Raw genomic sequence first — 23,047 nt, forward strand, 5'->3', positions numbered from 1 at the left:
CTTCAGTGAGGACAGAGCCTCCTGGCAGCACCGAGGGTTTAAAGGGCTCATGATAAAGAGGTTATCTCTTGCCAAGCTCAGGGAAAGTCCTAAATATTCAGCTGTTCTGAGGTGGGTCAGCAAGTCCCTGTGCCGCTGCTAACAGCAGGTCCTGATAACGTATCGTGTCCATCGCTCCTCAGGGAGGGAGGAGATGAGCCAGGAGGAAGCACTGCGCCAATCTCCGAGGAATGCTGGATGTCAGGAGCATTTCCAGGCACATTTTGATATCGGTATCTGAGGAGCACAAGGCACAGATAAAGAACATCACCTTTGGCCACCCTGCCTGGGACGCTGTGAGCTCCTGCTGAAAGGGCTGATTTTGCACTAACAACGCCCCAGGTGCTGGTTCCTGTGCGTCTGTGGCTGCTCTGGGCCCACCACATCCTGCTCAGCATCCTCTGGAGCTCCAGCTCCAGGCTGGTGGCACTAATCCTGCATCCTTGGAGCACTGCTGAGCTCCAAGGGCCCCACAAGCTGTCAGCCCTGTCCCTGCTGGGGCTGACACTGTCCATCCTGCACTCGCTCCATGAACATTGATGAAGGGGCTACAAATAGAGAACATGAGCCCAGAGAAATCTCCAGCCAGTGGAACTGTCCTGCTTGGTGTCCCATCCTGTCCTTCCCAGCCTTTGGAAGAAGTGATGTGCTGAGCACCCCACGGACAAACCTGCAGCTCCCTGTGGCACGTGGCTGCAGGGGCAGTGCTGGGGCAAGCGGCTGCTGAGCACCAAGGAGCGGATAAGCTAAGGTCAGTGTCACTAAAACCTCTGCTGCAGCCTAATGCTGCCCCAGGAGCAGAGCCAGGGACGCTGCAGCATCCCTGGGGCCTGGGGTGACTCTGTGGGGAGGCGTGGAGCTGTTGGGGATGGGCAGGTGCGTGGTGTGATGGGTGTGCACAAGGAGCAGGGCAGCACTGCCAGGGTGTTGGATGGAACCGGGAGCAGCCCTGGACTTGGCCCGAGCCCTGAAGCAGATGGAGGGAGGAAGGTGCTCCAGCCAAGCTGCTTGGGAGGGCTGGAAAAGAAGAAGGAGGTGGGAAAAGAAGCTTTGAGTGCTGTGGGGGGCTCTTCGGGCAGGAGCTGGCTGCCTGTACCAGCAGGCAGGAGTTCGACTCCTACCCCTGAGCTGCTGCCTTGGTGCCGCGGGAGCCGCTGTGGGAGCTGTGGGGTGTCCCGGCAGCTCCGTCCGCGGGGCTGGACTCGCTCTCCAGCGTGGGGATGACTGAAGAGACCCCTGAAACGAGCCCTTACCCTCAGCCCCTGCAGTGGAGGGTCGGGCAGTGCCCGCGGGGCCCAGGAGAGGAACTGCTACCGGCCGGGGGGGCTCGGAGGGACCCGGGAGGGACCGGGAGGGACCCGGGAGGCACCCCAGGAGGGACCCCCGACCCCCCCAGCGCGGCCGAACTGGGCCAGCAGGGGGCGCTGCGGGGCCGCGGCGGGGCGGGCGAGGCCGGAGGGTCCCGGGAGCGGCGGGGCTGGGATGGAGAGAGGATGGAGAGGAGATGGAGCCGGGATGGACAGGGGATGGAGCCGGGATGGAGCCGGGATGGAGAGAGGACGGAGCAGGGATGGACAGGGGATGGAGCCGGGATGGAGCCGGGATGGAGAGAGGATGGAGAGAGGATGGAGCCGGGATGGAGCCGGGATGGAGAGAGGATGGAGAGAGGATGGAGCCGGGATGGAGAGAGGATGGAGCCGGGATGGAGAGGAGATGGAGCCGGGATGGAGAGGGGATGGAGAAGGGATGGAGAGGGGATGGAGTAGGGATGGAGTAGGGATGGAGGCCGTGTCCAGAGCAACAGGAGGCCCGGGAACACCTCCCGGGATCAGGAGTGAGATTTCACCCCGGTGGGAGAAGGGAGCCCATCCCGGCAGGGGTCTCGGGGCGCAGCTGCTTCCCTTCCCCTCCTCGAGCACCGCCCCGGGCTGGAACGCTCTGAGTCAGCTCTGCCCCGTGCCTGCTCTGCCCTCCCCGAGGATTCTCCTCGTGCTGCTCCTCCCTGCTGCCTCGGGGTGATCGGGCTGTGGCCGTCGAGCTTCGGCGAGTGTGGGAAGGGAGCAGCAGGGCTCAGGGCTCCCACAGCCTCGGAGCACGGCGCTGCTGTTCGGCACGGGGGGCGGGCTGGCTGGAGGAGCGGGCGTGATGGAGCCCGGCGAGGGTCTCAGCTGCAAGCTGGAGTCACTGGCAGCGCTGTCAGAAGCCGAGGTTGTGCCCAATTGCTGTCTGCCTTTCCTGGCACTAAATTTGCTCATGGGCTGAAAATCAAGACTCCCTCTTGAGGAAGCCCCGAGCGGGGGCTCAGCCGGGTGGCTCCAGCCGGGGGGACACTGGGGCACCGCTCAAGGCTGGGCAAGCCCTGAGTCAGCAGCAGCTCTGCTTACCTGGGCTGGTGCAGCCCCTTCCTTCTCGGCAGGGTGAGCTGCTCCCCGCTGAGAGCGAGCTCCTCCCATGCTGGGGTCCTTGGGGGGTGATCTGGCCAGCACTCAAGGTGAGCAGAGAGACAAAAGGATGAGAGAAGGGAGGAAGACTCCGTCTGTCGCTCTCTGCAGCCAAGCGCCGTCCCTGGGTGATGATCAGGAGGTCCGGTCCCATTCCCTGGTCGCTGCTACTGAATCTCGTGGTGATTGACAGGGCTCAGCCTGGGCTCCTCCTTCGGCTCCTCGGTGGGCTCTGAGCCTGTGGAGAGGAGCAGGGTCAGCCCCGGGCTCTGAGCCTGTGGAGGGGAGCAGGGTCAGCCCCGGGCTCTGACCCTGTGGAGGGGAGCAGGGTCAGCCCTGGGGCTGCAGCCCGGCTCTGCTCTCTGCCTGGGACCCTTCCTGTGCTGCCTGGTTAATCCCGGCTGTGCTCCCCCCGGGCCCGCGGCTCTCGCTCAGCTTCCTTAGCTGATGGCTGTGTCTGCCTCCCATTGATCCCCAGCTGCAGAGCTCATTGATTAACTGCATTTCTTATTACACTTAATGGTGTTTTACTCCTCTCTGTGCTTCCCTTGTGCCAGCTGCTCACCCTGCTCCTGCCGGGTGAATTCCTCTGCCCAGAGAAACCCCCTCCATGCCGGCCCTGCTCTCCTCCCCCTGCCCCCACCCTGGCTGCCCTTTCTCCTGCTCTGCCTGCCCCTTCCTCCTGGGCCGGGCAGTGCCTCTGCCTGCTCTCTGCCCGTTCTCTGCTCCCTGGGCCCTGCTCCCATGCAGGGCTGATTTTCTTCCAGTGGTTCCTGTGAGTGGCACAGCCCTGCCAAGGTGAGAGGCACTGCCCAAGGCACTCTGTTCTTCCCTCCCCGACACCTCCATGCTCACCACGTGCTACTTGCTCTGTGCCTCACCTCCTTTCAACTCTCTTGCATGCATCATTCAAAAGCCATAACATTATTTGGCATAAAATATTTACTTAACTGAGCTTTTTGCAAATATTCCCCTCCATTATTTTCCCTCCTTTTGGGAGCAGACACTGCTTCAATGCTCAGTGCTCTCAAATGGCTTCTCTTAAATAATACAGCAGGAACGCATGAACACCCAGTGGCCTTTTCCTTTCTCCTGAAATACCCACAAATGTAACAGTGTCACCAATCCATTAGGGCCACACCAGGACTGTGCTCAGGAGCACCCAGCAGCTCTGCCTGCGGAATCACCCCACTCTGGGTGTGGGACAGGCAGGGAAGGTGCTCCAGGAGAGAGCAGAAATACAGGAGAAGGTCTGACACGATGCAGGGTATTAATATTAATTAAAGAATGTTCCTTTCAGAAGGGGCAGCTGAAGCTTGGCAGAGAGAGTGCAGGAATGAGCATTCCCAGTCTGCTCCCCACAGGATGCTGGGACAAATGCTCCAAACAGAATTCCCTCCACAGGGAATTGGCTGGTCCTGGGGAGGCCAGCCTGGGACACGGGGTGCCTAGAGACATGTCCTCTTGTGGGCAGCAGGATGGGCAGGTCCTAAAGATGGGATATGGAATTGTAGGAACCCTCTGGAGCCATCCCATCAGGAGAGGCTCAGCGGGTCGCTGCTCTCCTGGGCAAGGTTTGTGGTGCACTTGGGCTTTTGCTTCTGTTTTCTTCTGACAAGGGGAGCAGTTTGGAGCTGCAAGGGAGCAGGTTTGGGTTCTGTTTTCTTCTGAAAGGGAGCAGGTTTGGGTTAGGTGTTGGACAAAACTTCCCTGTGAGGGTGCTGAGGCTGCTGGGCAGGCAGGGATGGAGCCCGGGGCTCTGACCTGCAGCCGGGGCCAGGCTGAGGCAGCTGAGCACACGCAGCGCTGCTGCTCCGTCATCCCCGGCCCGCGGGACCCGGCTCCGAGCATCCCCGGCTCTGCCCGGGGCTGGGCTGGCCGCGGAGCCCGGTCACCCCGGCTTGGGACGTGCCCGTGTGTCACCGAGCCCCGTTTCAGCGCTCCGTGTTCCAGCCAGGCAAGCAGCCTTGTCCCTGTAATGCCGGCAAATCCCCGCTCCTGCCGAGCCGTTAATTGATTTCCCTTCCCGGCGCTGCCGCCCGTGGCTGTGCTGACACTCGCTCTCCCTGCCCGCGCTCCCGTCAGCGCCTGCGACAGCCAGATCCTGAAATTATTGATAAACACTCATCGGGGCTGGAGCCTGGGAAATTGCCAGCAACCCCAGCGGGTTTCTCTCTTGCCAGCATCATTTTTCTTGATGACAGCATGTTCCGAACTTTGGCAGGGAGGGGACAGGGCTTCCTGGTAACTTTTTTTTTGTTGTTGTTTTATGCATTGGTAGTTTTGAAAGATCCCTGCAAAGAGCAGAGTGGAGACGCTGGGGAACAAATGCCTGTGATTATCTCTGTCCTCCCCCCAGCCCCACAGAGAGCCGTGCTGGGCTGGATTCTGCTCAGAGCTCTGCTCTCACAGGTCAGCCCTGCTCCTCCATCCCACTCCGTGCCTCAAGGATCCCTGTTTCTTCCTCAAGTCCTCTGGCTGTTACCCTGCAGGGACAGCAGGCAGGCTGGTGTGGGCAGGAGCAGGAGAGGCTGCCCAGATCCAGGACAGTCTTCATCACCACGGAGCCTGACTGCTCTGCCAGAGGGCAAAACGCGCCTCTGAGCTGGCCCCATCCCATCCCATCCCATCCCATTATCCCATCCCATCCCATCCCATCCCATCCCATCCCATCCCATCCCATCCCATCCCATTATCCCATCCCATCCCATCCCATCCCATCCCATCCCATCCCGCCCGGATCCGTGCCGGCTGGGGCTGGTGCTGTCCCGCTCACACGGCACACTCGGGTGTGGGTGGCTCCTTGGGTTTCTCACTGGGGCTCCTCCTGGAGCTCGGAGCATTTTTCTCTCTGCGGGCTGTGCTAATTACTGGGAGGTTGTGGATCCGGAGCAGAGGGAAGTGTCCTTCTGTGGTTCTGGCACTAGAAATAATTGAGCTATTTTTCACCTATGGCCAATCTACTTCTGTCTACATCTTGATTTTTCTCTTAATCGCTTGGAGATGCTGTTGCAGCCCTTGGATTCGCAGCCATGTCCAGAGCTTTTCAGTAATCTCTGGATTTTGTACTCTCTTGCTAACTGGTTGCTGCTTTCTCCTAAATTTGTGCTTCAGCTCCTCGGGGCGGAGCTCACTCTGGCCGGGCTGTGTTTGCCTCCGTGCTGGTGTTGCCCAGCCCCGGCCGGTGGCTGCCGAGCCCGGGCATGGCCGGGGCGGCTCCGGCGATCTCGGGAATGCCCCGGGAGCACGTCCCGGCACGGCCCGGCGCTCCCGGGACAGCGCTCCGCTTGTCCAGGCATCAGGGAGCCCCGGGGCCGTGCCAGAGCCGTGCCAGAGCCGTGCCAGAGCCGTGCCAGGGCCGTGCCAGAGCCATGCCAGGGCCGTGCCAGGGCCGTGCCAGAGCCATGCCAGGGCCGTGCCAGGGCCGTGCCAGGGCCGTGCCAGGGCCGTGCCAGAGCCGTGCCAGAGCCGTGCCAGGGCCGTGCCAGAGCCGTGCCAGAGCCGTGCCAGGGCCGTACCAGAGCCGTGCTGTGCCGTGTCAGCAGCTGGCCAGGCTGGGCAAGTGAAGATGTTCTCAGCGAACTGAAGGGTGTGATTTATCAGTGCTGGTCCCCAGAGGCTCAGGACCTGTCAGGCACCAAAAAATCCCATCCATCACAGTGGGGGAGAGTGAGCTGCCTCTTTTTTTTTTTTTTAATATTTATTTTTTGGTGTATATTTTGGCCATTTTATTTCTCTGTGGGTGCTGGAGCTGCGAGGGGGAGCAGTGAGAAAGGCAGCCCTGGGCATGGGGGCTGTAGGGATGGATGGTGCCTCTCCTTGCCATGCATTAGAGAGATCTCTCCCCTCTGCTGTGCTTCTTGGGGGCTGCAGCCCGTGTGAGGTCTCCAGACTGTGCACAAAGCAGGGGCTCAGCTGTCCCCCCCAGCTTCTCCCTGTGTCCCCCGTTTGTCCCCTTCTCTCTGCACACGTGTGTGTACATCTCTGTGCAGATCTGATTGTTTGCTTCTTTAAAGCATTTTCTTTTCCCAATGTTTATGGGCCATGGGATTGGAAGTGAAGCATCTACTTAATTGCTGTCAGGCAAGGAGACGGGTTATAAAGTTGCCAAGGGAGAAAATAGCTCACTCTGGGGTAGATGCAGGGGAGCAGGGCTGATGAGAAGAGGAGGGGGCGGAAGGCTGGGGGTGGAGGAGATGAGGAGAGAGAAAGAACAGGAAGGGATCAGCAGGCAGTGAAGGAGCTGGCTCAGGAGAGGAGCTGCTGGGGAGGAGGAGAAAGGCCACACAGAGGTGTGCTGGGCAAGAGTCAGGTCCCCTTGGGGAGCCTTCTGTGTCCCCCAGGACAGTGTCATTTGCCTTCTCATGTCATGAGTGTGGCTCCTGGAGCACTTTACGAGGGAAAACAGGAAGAAGGAAGCCCTCCTGTCCTCCCCATCCTCCCCAGCCTCCTGCCTGCCGCTCCAGTTCCAGGTTCTTTGCTTGCAGCCCTCTTCATCTGCATCTCTTTCTTGTTTGCTTCATTATCTCCCAGTGTAACCCTGCACCGTGTCATCCTCATTGCACGGCTCCTCCCTCTCCCTGGTCTCCACATTACTCAGGCAAGGACTCCCCTTCCCATCTTTGAGTCTCAGCACTGCACATAAAAGCGCTCTGATGGCCGTGGCGTGATAGCAAAGACAGAACTTAATTTCACAGCATTTTCATATAATACTCCATAAAACTGAGCAAATTTGCTGGAGTCCAAATCCATCTCATTATGCAGAGTCATTGGAAGGGAGCTTTTCCGTTTGGGGCCTCAGAGCTTGGTGAGGGGATGGTGCAGAAGAAGGGAAAATAATTAATTAGGTGCTGCTCTGGATCAAAGATCCTGCGTTGTAAGGCACATTAAATAAAAGCCTGGCTCGTGGATAAAACTGCACCAAGCCCCGTTTCCCTGCCCCCACACAGAACATCGTCAGTGGAGCTGGAGCTGGACCCCCCTGTGTGGGGAGATCTTAGGCCTGAGACTGTGCCCCAGGAGGAGGAGATGGAGCAGGAGAGGGGAGATGGATCTGGGCATGGATGGATGGATCTGGGCATGGGGGGATGGATCTGGGCATGGAGGGGATGAATCTGGGCATGGTGGGGATGGGATGGATCTGGGCATGGTGGGGATGGGATGGACCTGGTCATGGATGGGATGGATCTGGGCATGGGGGGGATGGGATGGATCTGGGCATGGATGGGATGGATCTGGGCATGGAGGGGATGAATCTGGGCATGGAGGGGATGGGTCATGGCGTGCTCAGCCAGGCAGGGGAGCAGGAAGCCTTGAGGAGGAAGCAGGGAGTGTGGCTTTATTCCTTGCCATTCCCCCAGTGCCCTGGTGGGGAAGCAGGGCTGGCTGGAGCTCCCCTCCCCGATGGATGGCAGTGCTGCTTGCCGCGGCAGGACAGGGCAGGGCAGCTGGATTGAAACTGCAGCAGCCACGGGAGAGGAGAGGAGAGGAGAGAGCTCGCTTCAGGTCACTTCACACTGTTAATTAATCTCCGAGCCAATGAGGATGCTCTCATCTGGTCTTTACTTAATCCATAACCCAGAAACCCTCAAATTATGTCATTTGTTCAATACAGATGAAATTAATTACTCTGGGAAATAGGCAACAAGTTGCATTTCTGATGCTCCCAGCGAGCTCGGTGCAGCCGCAGCGGCAGCAGCGGCATCGCCTGCAGGGCGGGAGAGCTGAGCAGCATCAGCTGCGATCCTGCCGCCGGCAGGGAGCCAGGGCTGCCCCGGCCGGGACCCGGGCTGGGGAGGCTCCGGGATCGCGGGGGATGCGGTGCTGGAGGTGCCGAGCAGCCCAGCTCAGCGCCCGGTTGTGCCTCTGGCTGGGTGTCACACTCAGCTCGCAGGGCTCCCTGGGCACCGGAGGGAAGGAGCAGCCCTGCCAGAGCCCTGCCACTCCCCTGGGCTCGGCAGGATGTGTGCCCACAGCCCTGCCTGGGGCACGGGGCAGATCCTCCTCAGGATGGGTCAGAAGAGCTGGGCACAGAATTGCAGCATTTCCTCACAGAATTGCAGATCCTCCTCAGGATGGGTCAGAAGGGCTGGGCACAGAATTACAGCATTTCCTCACAGAATTGCAGCATTTCCTGACAGAATTGCATTTCCTCACAGAATTGCATAATTTCCTGACAGAATTGCAGCATTTCCTCACAGAATTGCAGCGTTTCCTGACAGAATTGCAGCGTTTCCTCACAGAATTACAGCATTTCCTGACAGAATTGCAGCGTTTCCTCATTCCTGCAGTCATTGTAGGACCCAGCAGCACAGGGATCCTGTGGGGAGCACTAAGGGTGATTCCCAGAGGTGTCAGGGCCACACTCACATCCAGGGGAGCTCCCTCCCCTCCCCTCCCTCCAGTGCCTGCTGTGCCCATGGCCAGGGGCTCTGAGCATCCCAGGGCACGTCCCAGAAGGGCTCCAGTGACAGGATGGGTCCCTGGGCTGGGCTGCCTGCACAGGGGGACCCCTCATCCCCTCTCCCTGCTCAGCTGGGGGGTTCTGGGGGTCCCTGACCCCTTCCTGGGGGGAAAGCTTTACTGTAAGTGCTTAAGGCAGGTACCAGCTCACACACAACTAGCAGAAAGAGCTGTTGTAACAAAAAATCCATAGTGGCTGTTTGCTAGAATGGCTGTAATGAGTTGAAAAATATGACAAGCTGGTCCAGGCTGCTGTTGGGAGGTGTCAGGGCCCTCAGCCCAGCTCTGCAGCTCACCTGGGTCACCCAACGCCGTGGAATCCTTTCAGAGGAGAGAAAAACCAAGTTTCTCTCCGTGCTATCAATTTAAATAAATTACCTATTACATTAGCTGCACTTAAAGCAAAGCAAGAAATCAATGCCTTGCCTCGGCTGCTCTCAAATCCTTGGTTTGCACCAGGAAAGCTGTAATTGCCAGAGGCCCCCATGCCAGCAGTGCCTGGTGGGGAGGAGCTGTGTGTGGGGCAGTGTCGGGGCACGGCCCAGCTGTCCCCAGCGCTGCTGCCCTGCCCGGGGCAGTGCAGGTACCCCGAGGTGCCCCAGGTGAGTGGCAGCCCCGTGCCAGGCTGGCAGCAGTGCAGAGGCTGGGCTGGCTGCATCCCTGGGCACCTCGGGGCACCCGAGCCCCGGGGCAGCTGCGTGGCTTGGTCCTGGATCCCTCCAGCCCCAGCCTCGGAGGGCGTGAGCAGAGCCCTGCCCAGCAGGCAGGGAGGGGGACGTGGGGCAGGGATGGATGCAGGAGGCAGCAGGAGGCAGCAGGAGGCAGGGATGCAGGCAGGGATGGATGCAGGCAGGGATGCAGGGATGGATGCAGGCAGGTAGCAGGGAGGGATGCAGGAAGCAGAAATGTGGGCAGAGACCCCCGTGGGAGCTGGGCAGGGCAGGATCCCAGAAGGCAGGGCACATTTCAGGAGCAGCCTTTCAGACATGGCTCTTTCCTTTGTGTTTTTTTCCTGCTGAAACTGCTGCCTTGTGCAAAGCTGCTCGAGCTCCTCAGATAAATTAGCATCCAGGGGATTGTTTTCCTCTACATTTTGTGCAGTTGCATAAGAGGGAGGAACAGAGGAGCCCAAGGAGCAGATTGCTTTGTAGAAGCATGAAACAGCCGCTGCCCCTCCTGCTGCCAGAGCCCGGCGCCTGCAGCTGGATGGGGCTGCAGGGTGGGAGCGGGGGAGCTGGCTCAGCCTGGGCAGGACAGGGAGGGCAGGGGCTCGTCCCAGCGTGCCTGGACATCGCCTGGGGCTCGTCCCAGCGTGCCTGGACATCGCCTGGGGCTCGTCCCAGCGTGCCTGGACATCGCCTGGCCGCTGCCGGGTGTCCCAGTCCGCAGGGTGGCCGTGCCCAGCAGTGCCTGCAGACAGCCCAGCCCCTGCCCGCTGCTGCTGCTCTGCCTTCGCCTCGAGGGGACGGGGAGGCTCCTCTGCAGGGAGAGCCGAGGCAGCCCCAGCAGGCTGCAGGAGCTCCGGGGGCTCCCCGGCGGGGGCCATTCCCAGCACGAGGAGGAGGAGGGGGAGGAAGGTGTCAGTACCCACCTCGAGGGGACGGGGAGGCTCCTCTGCAAGGAGCTCCGGGGGCTCCCCGGCGGGGGCCATTCCCAGCACGAGGAGGAGGAGGGGGAGGAAGGTGTCAGTACCCACTCAGCTGCCTCCCCCCGGCCCGACCCCGTTGATTGTACCGATCCCGGCGTGAGGAGATGTGTGAGGATCGATGTCCCTCGGCCCTGCCAGCGGAGGCACGGCCTGAGGGTCTGGTTTAACCCTTCTCGCACCCCGGCGCGGGTCCCTGCTGGGCTCGGGGGCTCCGGCCCTGCTCCTGCTGGCCGGGCTGGGCTGCAGATGCGTGGCTCCTGAGCGGAATTATTCCCTGTGAGCCCGGCCCACCCCATCCTGCCAGCCTCTGACCTCCCTGGGGGGTTGCCCTGTGCCTGAGCAGGGGGAGAGGTGCCGATGGGCTTCTCAGGCAGCGCCTCCCGGCCGTGCCCAGGTGGGTCCGGCCCGGTGAGGGCTTGGCTCAGCGCCCCAGCGTTACTGCTTCACCTTCCCGTAAAACCCCGAGAGGAGCTGGAAATGAGCAGGGGCAGCATGAGAGGCCCGACGAGACTCAGACTTGCAGGAGGGCGAAGACACTCGGGGAAGGGGGAGGGAGGGAGGGAGGGAGGGAAGGAAGGAAGGAGAGAGGGAGGGAGGGCAGGGGCTGCAGAATCCGGGGGTGCTGGGGAGAGGAGCCGGCCCGGAGGAGGGAGCGCGGCTGGGAGCGCTTTCATTACCCTCACCCAGAGTGATTTTCTGAGGCATAAGTGATGCAGGTAAACAGGATTATCTCACAGAAGGGACCAGTGAAATAATAAACATCTCCTCCAGCACCGCTCCGCTGAACGAGCGGGGGGCAGGAGCAGCCCCGAGCGAGCCCGTGCAGGGCACGGGGCTGAAGGCGAGCCCTGGCCCGGCTCTCCGCTCCCGTGAGTGCCGGGCCATGCCGGGCCGTGCCGGGAGGGCTCTCGGGGTGAGCTGGTGTGCTGCGGGGGGCTCGGCGGAGCTCGCAGCCTGCGGGGACCCGCGGCTCCCCAGCCCGGATCCCTCGAGGGGAGGGAGCCGTGGGGGCAGTGCCGTGCCCTGCCGGCTGCCACCGAGGGCTCTGCCCTGCCCTGGCACTCTGCTCCTCTGCCCCAAAGCCCGGGGGTGCCGGGCTGGCTCTGACAGAGCCCTGCACGTCCTGTGGCAGGGGCGCTGCTGTGGGGAGGGGAGGGAGTGCTGGGAGCGCCTCCGTGGGCAGGGCACGGCAGCCCGGCTGTGACCGGCAGGGCACGGCAGCCCGGCTGTGACCGGGAGCAGCACTGCTGGGGGGTCTGAGGGGTCTGAGGGGTGCAGTGGCCACAGGCAGGGCACGGCAGCCCGGCTGTGACCGGGAGCAGCACTGCTGGGGGGTCTGAGGGGTCTGAGGGGTGCAGTGGCCACAGGCAGGGCACAGCAGCCCGGGTGTGACCGGGAGCAGCACTGCTGGGGGGTCTGAGGGGTGACCCCCAGGCAGGGGATGCGGTGCTGGACCTGGGGGCTTCTGCTCTCCACAGGGATCTCCTTGGGATGCTGCAGGACTGAAGGCACAAAAGACTCCCTTGACTTTGTTGCAGTGACAGTCTCAGTCTCCTCGGGCTGGGAGAGGCTCTTTAGCCACATTAACAGTCTGAGATCTGATGGGAAAGATGGAATAACTCAGTCTCCTTCCCACCACTCGCTTGAGGTTCTGACAGAATTGCCACAATTAGAAAAATTCACCTCAAAGCTTCATCTGTGAAGGACCAAACCGTGAGGAAGTATTTGGCCCAGAGGGAAGCAGAGGAGGAATTTCAGCTGCCTCTCATCTTTCATCATTTGCCTTCTCCGACTCCTATCTTGGCAGCCCCAGTATTTTGCTTTGTCTCCTTCAGGTGACTAATCATTAGACTAATTAGTTGCTAATCAATGTTTAATTAAAATGTAGCGGTTAATTACTGGAGGTGGTACCGCAGGTTGACTATGAAGTGTGCTGGAAACATTTTTAAGGGCAGTTCCCAGGGAGCTGCTCCCTGTTCCTCGGCTCAGGGGTGCTCCAGGCTCCCTCCCCTGGGAGCTGCAGGTGAAACACACCCGGAGCCAATTCCATTGCCTGGGACCAGCTCCTGGTGTGGGTGGCTGGGAGCACCCCTGACACTGTCCCGTGCTGGGGATGGAGGTGCCTGGGCAGCCCTGGGCAGGGCGGGATGAGGAGGATGTCACCAGGCTGGAATGGGAAGCAGCCAAAGCAGGAGCCCAGTGCCCACCCAGGGCTGTGAGGCCCTCGCTCTGGGAGCTGTGTGAGCATCTGGGACGCTGCTGAGCGTCTGCCCAAACGCCCAGTGCAGGAGAGCAGCTCCTGTTCCCCCTGCTCAGCCTCTGCCTGTTCCCATAAACCCCTCGGAGGGCCGGGAGGGAAGGAGGCAGGGAATCGTGACCAGCTGGTGCCAGGAGGCTCTGCATGCTCAAGCGTTGGAAAGCGCTGGAAATGTTCCGTGAGTGGTGCTATGTAGGTCACCCAGGTGTTCCTGCTGCCTCCAGGAGCCGCCTCCACTCAGCCCTTGGTGGGGAGCCTGAGCCTGCTCCTGCTCTGCAGCTCTTCCCCCTCCCCGTGCCCGCTGTGCCCGCCTGGGCAGGGGCTGCCCACGGCTCTGGGGGCACCGTGTCTTGTTCAAGGCTCTGAACCCCTACAGCTCCACAGGGTGGGCACCTGAGGGAGGGCAGGGACCCCCAGGATGGCCGTGCACGAGCTGTGTCCCCTCCTGGGGGCTGAGTGGCAGGGGCTTGGCGGGTGCCGTGCTTGTGCCAGTGGCACCATTTACATTCTCCCTGCTGCTTCCATCCCTTATTTCACTTCACTTGTCGTTTTATGGCTCATTTTAATGTCTTGAGAGCAGACCCACAGCATAACAAGGTCTGATGCTGCAGAGGGTCCTGCGGCAGACGCGGTGTCTCCATCCAGCTGGAGACACTGGAGCGCAGCGAGTGTGCCTCCGTCTGGGTCAGGAGTGGGGTGTCTGTCACCAGGGAGATGTTTTTGGGGAAAAACGTCCTTTTTGTTTCTCCCCTGCTAGTTAGAGGAAGATGCTAACAGCAGCCCAGGGGTTGGGTGGTTCAGGTGGTGACAATGCAAGGAACAAGCTATGTTTAGAAATAATTGCTTTGTCTTTCACAGAGGTATTAGTGCCTCCATGCTGGCAGCTACAGGAATTAGCTGGAAGTTTTGGTGACACAAATACAGAAGCAAAATTATTGCTGCTTATCATGGCTTCTGTGTGTGTGAGAGGAAAGAGACATTACCAGGGCAGAGAGAGGGAAGCAGTGAAGCAGAGGGGCTGGAGCTGGGGGTCTCCAGCACAAGGCTGGCACGTCCTGGGGGGAGCCCAGCCCTGGTGGCTCTTGCTCCACCAAAGAGATGCTGGTTTTGTGCCAAGGGGACATCATTTTTTGTTTCTCCCCTGCTAGTTAGAGGAAGATGCTAACAGCAGCCCAGGGGTTGGGTGGTTCAGGTGGTGACAATGCAAGGAACAAGCTATGTTTAGAAATAATTGCTTTGTCTTTCACAGAGGTATTAGTGCCTCCATGCTGGCAGCTACAGGAATTAGCTGGAAGTTTTGGTGACACAAATACAGAAGCAAAATTATTGCTGCTTATCATGGCTTCTGTGTGTGTGAGAGGAAAGAGACATTACCAGGGCAGAGAGAGGGAAGCAGTGAAGCAGAGGGGCTGGAGCTGGGGGTCTCCAGCACAAGGCTGGCACGTCCTGGGGGGAGCCCAGCCCTGGTGGCTCTTGCTCCACCAAAGAGATGCTGGTTTTGTGCCAAGGGGTGTGTGCCCATCCCTGGGACAGTCACAGGGGACCTGCAGCAGCCGCACTGGGGAATGGCACACCCTGCACACCCTGCAGTGGGAACACTCAGTGCTGGGATCCTCGAGCAGGGCTGATCCAGGTGAGCAGCACCACAGGCACGCACAGCCAAGGTGAAGGTTCCCTGTGGTGAAATTCTCCTCTCCCTGGATGCTGGTGTGCCCAATCCAGGCTCCTCTGTGGATGGAGGAGCAAACCAGGGGCTCAGAATCGGCACCATTTGGCTGTTCACATGGCACGGGTGGCAGTGCCCGCTCACCAGCCCAGGGCCCCTCGGGATGCAGCAGCAGCTCCGTGTGGAGTACACGGTGCAGGGTAATGGGAGGATCCTCCCTCAGAGCAGGCAGCAGCACCCTCGGGAGGCTGCTCTCCCCGGGTGGCAGAGCTGCTGCTCCGTGGGGAGCAGCCGTGGCTCTCTGCTGTTTGTTTCTGCCTGGCTCTGGCAGCGCGGATCCCGCGGCAGCGTCCTGTCCCTGGCGGCCCCTGCCTCCAGAAGTGACGGTGAGTGTTTGGGAGGAACAGATCTCTGATGGAACGGGGCCGTTGGTGCTTTCAGATATTAAATTCCTTGCAGAATATTAAATAATTTCCTCTTCAATGATCCCGGTAAATTTAATTAGCTCCTGTTCCCCCGATAGAGTTGTCGCTGCCACCGTGAGGCGTGGATGAGTGAAGGGGAATGCCGCTGCCTTCCTGGGCCTTGCCAGTTCTGTCCCCAGCGTCACCTCCCTGCTCCTCTGGAGCGAGATCCCAGCTCCAGCTGCTGCCGTGGGAGCCCCTTGCTCTCTGCTCTGCCTGGAGGGAGCAGGGGCTGGGAAGGAACCTGGGGCAAAATCAGGGGTGTTTTGGGTGATGGTCCAGGGCATTTTTTATAGCCTGAGAGCTGGTTCCAGGAGGGAAGATGGGAGTCACACAAGAGTTCACTTTCAGGAGACATGTTTGCTGTGGTGGTTCTGGTGATTGAGGTTTTTTTCTGTGGTGTTTGGTTTGTTTTTACAAGTTTTAGAACATCAGAGCAAAGAGGGAAAAAAAAATCTCTTTGCAATGGAAGCAGCTAATAGTGGGTTATAAATGTGTCTCTGGCACGGTTCATTAGCTGCCATGACATATTGAGGGCTGGGAGCGGTGTGATACCAGCAAATCAATTCCAAATTTCATCTGAGAAGGAATGTGGGGAGGCCAGATCATGCAACATGTTACCAAACATTCCTTCCCAGCCAGAACGGAGCTGCTCCTCTCTCCGGGTGCTGCTCCTGCTGGGCTGTGGCTCAGAATGCAAAATAAATAAATAACCAAGGATCTAATTTACTGATGATTAATTTGCATAATTAGTGCTGTGTCAAATCACTTCACCGAGGTGCAAGGCACACTCTGCTGAGGTGTTTGCATGGACATCTTCGCAGGTTCCCCCAAGCTCACCTTATTTCACGTTTAACAGGCTCCTGAGGATGTCACATTGGTGCTGATGGGATTTCACAGGGTCGAGGGGGATTGAGAGCTGGGGGTCTGCAGGGCCAAACCCCTGCCAGCCTTTTGGTGCCCCGTGCTGGCGCTGGAGCAGTGCCCTGCCCGGGAAGCCTGTGTGGCAGTGGGTGCTGCAGTCCTGGAGGCAGGGATGAGCTGAGCCCGAGCTCTGCTGCGGGCACAGGCTGATGCCGGCTCCCTGGAGAGGCACAGCGAGGATCCCGGCATTCCGGACCCACTGCTGCTCCCTGATGCTCCAGGGCTGCTTCGGGAAGGGGCTCGGGGTGGGCAGCCAGGGATGAGGCTTTGGGGGGGATCAGCGCAGCGCTGGGGCCCGAGGCGGTGCCGGGGGGGGACAGCGGTGTCCGAGTGCCGGGCAGCACCCGCCGCCTGTGCCCCTCGCTTTGCCACGGGCTTGGCCTCTTTGCAGGGCGATTTCAGCCCCCATCGCCCGGCATCAGGGCAATCCCCGCGCTGGGACCAGCGGCGTTTCCTCACCCTGTCCTGCTCTCAGCAGGGACTGGGGTGCGAGCGCAGGGCTGGCTCTGGGCTCCTGCCTGCCTGGAGCAGGGAAGCAGCTGCGGAATGCCGGCAGGTGAGGTGGCCATCGATGCCGAAATCCGCGGAATGCTCTAAAGCACGCCGCGCTGCGGGCAGCCCCGGTCACATCCCTGCTCCTGCTCCCTGTAATGGATATCAGATTGTTCTCCCAATCTTGGCATTGTTTCAATAATTGACTGATGCAGCGCAATGTTCACTGATTTAATAAGTTTGTTAGTGTAATAGAGGCTCAGGATTTCACTGTTAATGTGCAGTGACAATTGCATTGTGGATTTGCTCATTATGTTACATAACTTAGCTATAAAATCTATCGGAAATTATATTTAAAAAAGCATTATTGCAGAACCCATCAGCATGGCTCTCCCTGCTCCTCCCACGGTGCTTTGCAGTCTGAGTGTGTCTGCTCAGTGCCTCGCTGGGATTGCACGTTCCGCTTTGGGTTTTTTGGGTCAGGGCATCTGACACTTGCCAAAATAACAACCCCGGGTCCTGAAATGTCATCCTACCTTCCCTGCTGCGGTCAGGGGTGGTGCAGGTACCCGCTGCTCTGGCAGCTCTCTGGGGAGAGCTCCAGCTGGCACCGTGCCCCCCAGCCCGCTGGTGGGACAGGCACTGGCGGGTGAAGCTCTTGGCAGGTCCAGGCTCGAGCTGCCAGGGCTGTGCCAGAGCTGAACACGCTGCAAACCTCCCCTTTGAGGGCAGAGTCATGAGGAGGGGCTGGACACCCTTTGGGCACCTCAAAGCTGAGGGTTCCTGAGGGCCCTGGGGGAGGATGTGGGGCTGTTTCCTCATTGTCTCGAGTCTCTCCCTGGTGCTGAGTGGCCTCCAGTGCCTTGTGGAGGAGATTCCAGGACTGGCTGCCTGGCAGTGCCCTGACTGGGGCACGGTGCTCAGCCCTGGGGCCTGAGGGGATCCCCAGAGCTGGGGCTCCACATTCCAGCAGCTGTGTTCAGGGGAAAACCCAGATGGAGCCACGCTGGGTCTTGTCATCTCTGTGCTCCAGCCATAGCTCTGAGGAAAACCTCGTCTTCCTTAAAGATAAAACAAATCCCAGCAGCAGTAATTTGAGTAGCTCTGACTGCCTCCAAATGAAGGCCCTGATGGCAAATAGGCTGTGAAATCGGCTAAGAAAAAAGGAAAACCATCTTTTTCCCAGAGTAATACTTGTTCCCGCGGTTCACAAACAGCCTTGCAGGGGTTTGTTGCCTTGCGCTGTTTCCAACGGCTGCTCTTCCCTCCGCTGCCGCTCCGTGCATCCTCAGCCATTATCCCCCGCCTGCTCCTCCTCCTCCTCCTCTCCCACGGCCGGGGAGGACACTCCTCCGCTCGCCCTCCCGGAGATCCCCGGGCAGGTTCCCCGGAGGGTTCCTCCCGGGTGGTTCCCCGCCCGGTGTGCCGGTGCCGGGCTCGGGCCCGTTCCGTTCCGGCGGCTGCTCAGCAGTGCCGGCCCCGAGCCCGCTCCGGCCGCTCCCGCTGCGCCCCCCGAGAGGGAGCCGGGCTGCGCTTCCAGAGCGGGTGGATGTCAGCCAGCCGGGACCCGCTCGGCGTGCGGGGAAGGCTTTGCAGAGCTGAGCTCTCCGCGTTCCCAGCTCCTCGTTCTCCAAATCTGCTGCCTAAAGCATCTTCAGCCTCAGTGAAGCGTGAGGAAGCGGCACAGCGGGACAGAGCCAGGAGCGGGCCTGGCTGCCTTTGTCGGAGAACAAGGGCTGCCGCGGCCCCGAGGGCTAAAAATACACCCGTGGATCATACAAAATAGATGTGGGGATGGGTGAGGTGCAGCCCGTGTGTTCACGGTCCTCACTCACGTGCTGGCTCCTCATAACCCTGATGGTTTTCTCCAGAGCAGTGAGGGGAGGGGGAGCAGTGCCTGGTTTGGGGGGCTCTGCAGGAGCCTGAGACAGTCAGAGATGACCACCCTGTGCTAAAGTCATAGGAGATAGCATCTTGCTAAGGCAGGCTGTAGATATTCCAGATATTTCTTAGGAAATAGAGCTCGGGGAGCTTCAACACAGTCTTAACTATTGGGAACCACAAATAAATCGTTTGAGCCGGGAAAAAGTGCTGAGCCCCATCCAGGAGCAGCAGCAGGAGCAGGTCACTGTCACAGCGGTGACATCCCCTAGGCCGGTGGGACATGGGGGGCTTGGCTGCCCACTGAGAGGGACCTGCTGCCACAGCGGCTCCCGGCTCTTTCCGGGCTGGAAGCTCCCGGCAGCGAGCCCAGGAAAGGGCAGAGCAGGAGCGCTGACAGCCGGGCTCGGCTCGGCCCGATAGCGCAGGTCTGCGCCGCTCCGCCGCCTTCCCAGGGGAGGAGATGAGCAGCCGGAGAGCGAGAGCCGTGAATGCCAGAGGTCTGCTCTTGCATAACACCCCGGGAAGCTTCCAGCTGCGGTGGGAATGCCCGGATCGCTGCCCAGAGATCCTTAGATGTGATTGAAAGTGAAGAAAGGGTAAGGGGCTGAGACATGCACGGAGCTTTAGTGAGTCTGGGGGATGCTCCAAACCCACATCCTGTGGGCTCCCGGCGCTGCCGCGCGTTTCCCGGTGTTTTCAGCGAGGACTGGAAATCCCCTTCCCCCTGCCGTCCTGCCGGGGCTGACGCGAGCCTGGGCATCCCGCTCAGTGCCGGGGATCCCACCCAGCGTCCCGGTGGATGCACAGCGATGGAATCGGTGTCCCTGCTCCGGCTTGTCCGGGGGTCTTTGCTCCTCACCACCCGCGGGGCCGCGGCGCCCGGTGCTGCCGAGGACGGGGAGGGAATGGGAGGAAGCCCCGGGGCAGCTCGCTCCGTGCCGGGGCCGCTGCTGGAGGCTCGTTTTTGGGGGAAAAACGGCCAAAACCCGGCAGCGGCGGCAGCGTGTGCGGAGCGGCCGCCGGGCGCGGTGCGGGGGGAGCAGAGGGTCCCGACGCCCCCATCCCGCTCGGGTGTCCCCGCAGAGGGAGGGAGCGAGGGAGGGGACGCCGGGCGGGGGGCGGCAGCCGCGGGGCGGGGCCGGGGNGCGGGGACGTCTGAGCGCGTGAGTTACCGGGGGCGGCGGCGGCACCGTCGCACCCCCGTCCGGGAGGGGAGCGGGGGGGGCGGCGGGAGGGGGCGGCGAAGTTCCGCCGGGGCGGCTCTGGGCAGGGATGCCCACCGGGAGCCGCACCGGGAGGCACGGCGGCAGCCCCGGGGCGGCGCTGGCGGAGCGCATCCCAGGGGAAGGCTGGCGGCTCCCGGCGGAGCGGGGGAGGCCGGGGCGGCCGCGTCCACCCCGGCACCGGGCGGTCCCCGCTGCGCTCCGGGATGCGGTTCCGCGGCGGCGATGAGGAGCCCGTGAGGGTTCGTGGCTAAGCCGGCCCGGTCAAGGGGGCAGCGCGCGATGTGCCGGGGGCCCCATTAAGTTTGTGTTGAGGATTCGTAATGCCCCTTAATTAGGGAGGGCTGCTCGCAATAACCTGGCGCGGATTGTCATCACAGCCTCTAGGTGAAGGTAATTTGTAGGAAAAAGTTGGGTGAGGTGGAGTCTGGAGAAAGGAGGAGAAGGAGAGGGTCCTGGGTCAGTTGTGGGGCCGAGCCAGGCAGGCGAGGCAGCTTTCCCTGCGCTGTTCTTCTCCTGAATTCCTGCCTGTCTCCAGGAATTTCCTTGCAGGACGGGCTCCCTGTGCAGGGCTCAGGCGCCGGGAGGGGCGGGTGCGTGGCGCAGGCCCTTCGGGGGTCGCCCGGGGTTTGTGTGTGGTGTGTGTGACCCCCCGGCGCCGCTGTCCCTGTGGAAGTGCCCGGTGCCATTCTGCAGCCGTTTTCCTGGTCCCTGGAGGTGTGCGTGCCAGGAGCTGTACCGTGCTCAGTGCTCACAGCATCCCTTGCAGCGTCACCCCCGAAGGCGCAGGGCACGCCTGGAGCGAGCAGCCGCGGTGTGGGGCAGGCCCTGCTCGGGCAGTGCCCGGAGCTGGGGCACGGGCCCATCCTTTGGGGGGGAGCAGCCTGGCAAGGCGTTGGCAGCGCTCGTGTGTGCAGGCGGAGGGATGGGGGGAGCAGGGATTTCTCAGCTTCTCACTCCAGTGAGCGTGACATTAACAATCCCAGCTATTCTCGGCTGCTTTTGGTGAAGCTTTGGCACTCGCTCACTGCCTCCAGAGATGCCTGGCACTGGGGCAGGGCAGCTCTGGCTGCTGCGTTGTGTCCTGGGGGGCACAGCCCAGGGTGGGCATAGATCACCATTGGTGACTGCCCTGTTCATTTAATGTGCCCATCGTTCTCTGGGATGTCCAGGGCTTGTGGTTCAGCTCTCAGTGTTTTGGGGGTGCATCCTGCTGCCCAGTGCTGTTTGCAATCTGGTCATAGCCCGAGCTGGAGGCCTGGCTGTGCTGGGTACAGTGCAGAGATGAAGGCACTCTGCTTCCCAAACAGCTTCCTGTTTTCAGGCTAAAATGGTTGAGGCTTGATAAACCCTCACAAAGCAAGAAATTAAGGCTGTTTTTTCTGGATAACAGATGGAGAAAGAGCCTGGAGTTGATAATTTTCAGGGAGGGCTGATTGCAGTGGCTGGGGCTGGCAGGGCTGCCTGGACCTGGCTGTTGGTCGTAGCTCATTCCTGGCTCTGGGGAGAGGTGCTGAGGCTCTGTTTGTTGTTTCACAGAAAATCCTGAAGAATTTTTACTGTCCCCCACCTCCTTTGGAGTGGTCTGTGTGGTTGTTTGGCACGGCACAGGGCACACAGCCGCAGCAGCGTGTGAACCTCTGCTGGTTGCTTTTGGGGACGGAGGGGCTGGGAAGCCCCAGCCTGGCAGGGGCAGCTCCTGCTCCTCCCTGGCACTCTGGGCACCGTGTGGGGACAGACACTGCAGGACTGAGGTGCTGAAGGAGCCATGGGTGACGGGCACTTCCCTGGGAGCCCGCTGGGTGCGAGGCTGGCCTCTCTCCTGGGCACCCTGTGCTTGGTGACAGGGCTGTGGCAGTGCCTCTCCTGTCCTTTCCTGCTGCTCCTGGGCAGCCTGGGAGGTTTTAGGATGTTTTAGGATACCAGCCCTTGCTCTCTGTGATGCTCCCTTTGGAAAACCACCTCTGGCAGCCTTTCTCCCCAGCCTGGGCCAGCTGTGTGCACTCCATACGCTCCACGCTCACGCAGCCCCTCTGTGACAAGGGCTGGGCATTTTCCCTTTCCCAGTTCCGCTGCTTCTCCATCTCCCAGCACTAGAACATGTCGTTCTGAATTACCAGGATGCCATCCCAGGCTCTGGGATGGCTGGGCAGCCTGCGCTGGTGGCAGAGCTTGTCCCTCCATGCAGCTGCTGCTGCTTTGCCACCCTGCCCTGCAGGATTCCTCTTTGCCACCCAGGATGGGACAGTTTTGCCACCGTGGCTGAGGGGAATCTCCCCAGCTGGAGGGGGAGTGCATTCGTGGGGCTTGAGCCAGCGGTGTTCAGGCACTGGGGGTGAGGGTCCCCTCGGTGCCCTCTCCAGCAGCTTGGGCCAGATTCCTCCTTCGGTGTGTGAAGGTTTTCAGCTGTGCATTTCTTGAATTAGTTTGTCGGCCCAGCTCTCAGCTGCTCAGCTGACGGTGGATAAATCCCTCTGAAGGTTATTGAGATAATAAAAGGCATGAGGGAAGTTCCGTAATTTATTTGAGTTCTCTTTTAATTTACAGCCTTACGGGGTGAGAGCTCAGTGGATAATGAGTCCTTATGGCAGATCTGCTCCTTTCCAAGGGCCGTGGAGAGAAAGGGGAGCTGGGGGGGAGCTTTGAGTCAGGGCAAGGTGGAGGGGATTGTGCTGGAGGTGCTGCAGTCGTGGAGCTGCAGCTGTGTGGAGCCTGGAGCTGCTTGGGCATCACCATGGAGCTGCTGCTGGTCGAGAGCTCTTCTGTGGGGCTGCTCCATCCCTGCCCGGGCCGGGGCTGCTCCATCCCTGCCCGGGGTGCTCCGTGCTGCTGACAGCAGCTTCTCCTCCCTCCCTGCTCTCGCTGTACAGGCAGCGGCTGCTGTTGGTGCTGTTCCAGCGCTTTCTGCTGGAATTGTTTGAGGTATTTTGGGCTGTGTGTTCCTGCAGATTAATTGACAGGCTGGGGTACCAGATGAGAAGCAAAGTCTGTCATTTTGTTAGTTACTGAGATTGCAGTTGTTCTGAACCTCTGATGAACCAGTCTGAAGGCAGCTCTCCCCTTCGCTCCGCTCGCACGCAGATGCTCCAGGCATCCTTGTCTCTTCCCAACGACACCAGATTGCATTTCCAACAGGCAGAAACATGCACAGGAGCACAGGATCCCTTTTCCTGTTCCATTGCCCACTGTGCATGTGTCCCCTCCTCCTGCCATCCTTGTCACCTGGGAGGTTCCGGGGCTGAGAGGACAGATCCTGAGTGGGAGGAAGGGGATCCAGAGGGTTTCCTTGCTGGGAAAAGCTGGTTTCTCCCAGTGTTTTGCTGTTGGTTTTCCCAGAGGTGGAAGGAAGTGCACGCTCCCATGGACCCTGCCAGATTGCCCACATTTCTCCTTTAGGATGCTTTTCTACCTGGGGGGGGAAATGTAAAAAAAGGCTCTTCTGGAATCTGGGCTGGTGCTTCTGTGGGAGGTGTGAGATGCTGGGATGAGGATGAGGATGGGAATTTCCAAGGCCCAGCAGGTTCCTTCCTCTCCTGCCTGGGCCACT

The 23,047-nt window shown here is 60.4% G+C and overlaps 1 protein-coding gene across 6 annotated transcripts in view; it reads left to right on the forward strand.

The window, feature by feature from the left end:
- Window positions 1-23,047, forward strand: part of RBFOX3 (RNA binding fox-1 homolog 3) — a 136,589-nt gene that overhangs the window by 13,389 nt on the left and 100,153 nt on the right. The window contains exon 1 of one of the 6 annotated variants that reach the window (XM_039716128.1): window positions 18,690-18,873. The exons of the other annotated variants lie outside the window; for them this stretch is intronic. The gene's annotated coding sequence lies outside the window, so the exon portion shown is untranslated. Of the gene's footprint in view, window positions 1-18,689; window positions 18,874-23,047 lie in introns of those variants that run through there. 6 annotated transcript variants of the gene reach the window in all.

This window comes from Passer montanus, unplaced genomic scaffold, assembly GCF_014805655.1.
Source record: "Passer montanus isolate IOZ18808 unplaced genomic scaffold, ASM1480565v1 scaffold35, whole genome shotgun sequence".
Lineage (NCBI taxonomy): Eukaryota > Metazoa > Chordata > Aves > Passeriformes > Passeridae > Passer > Passer montanus.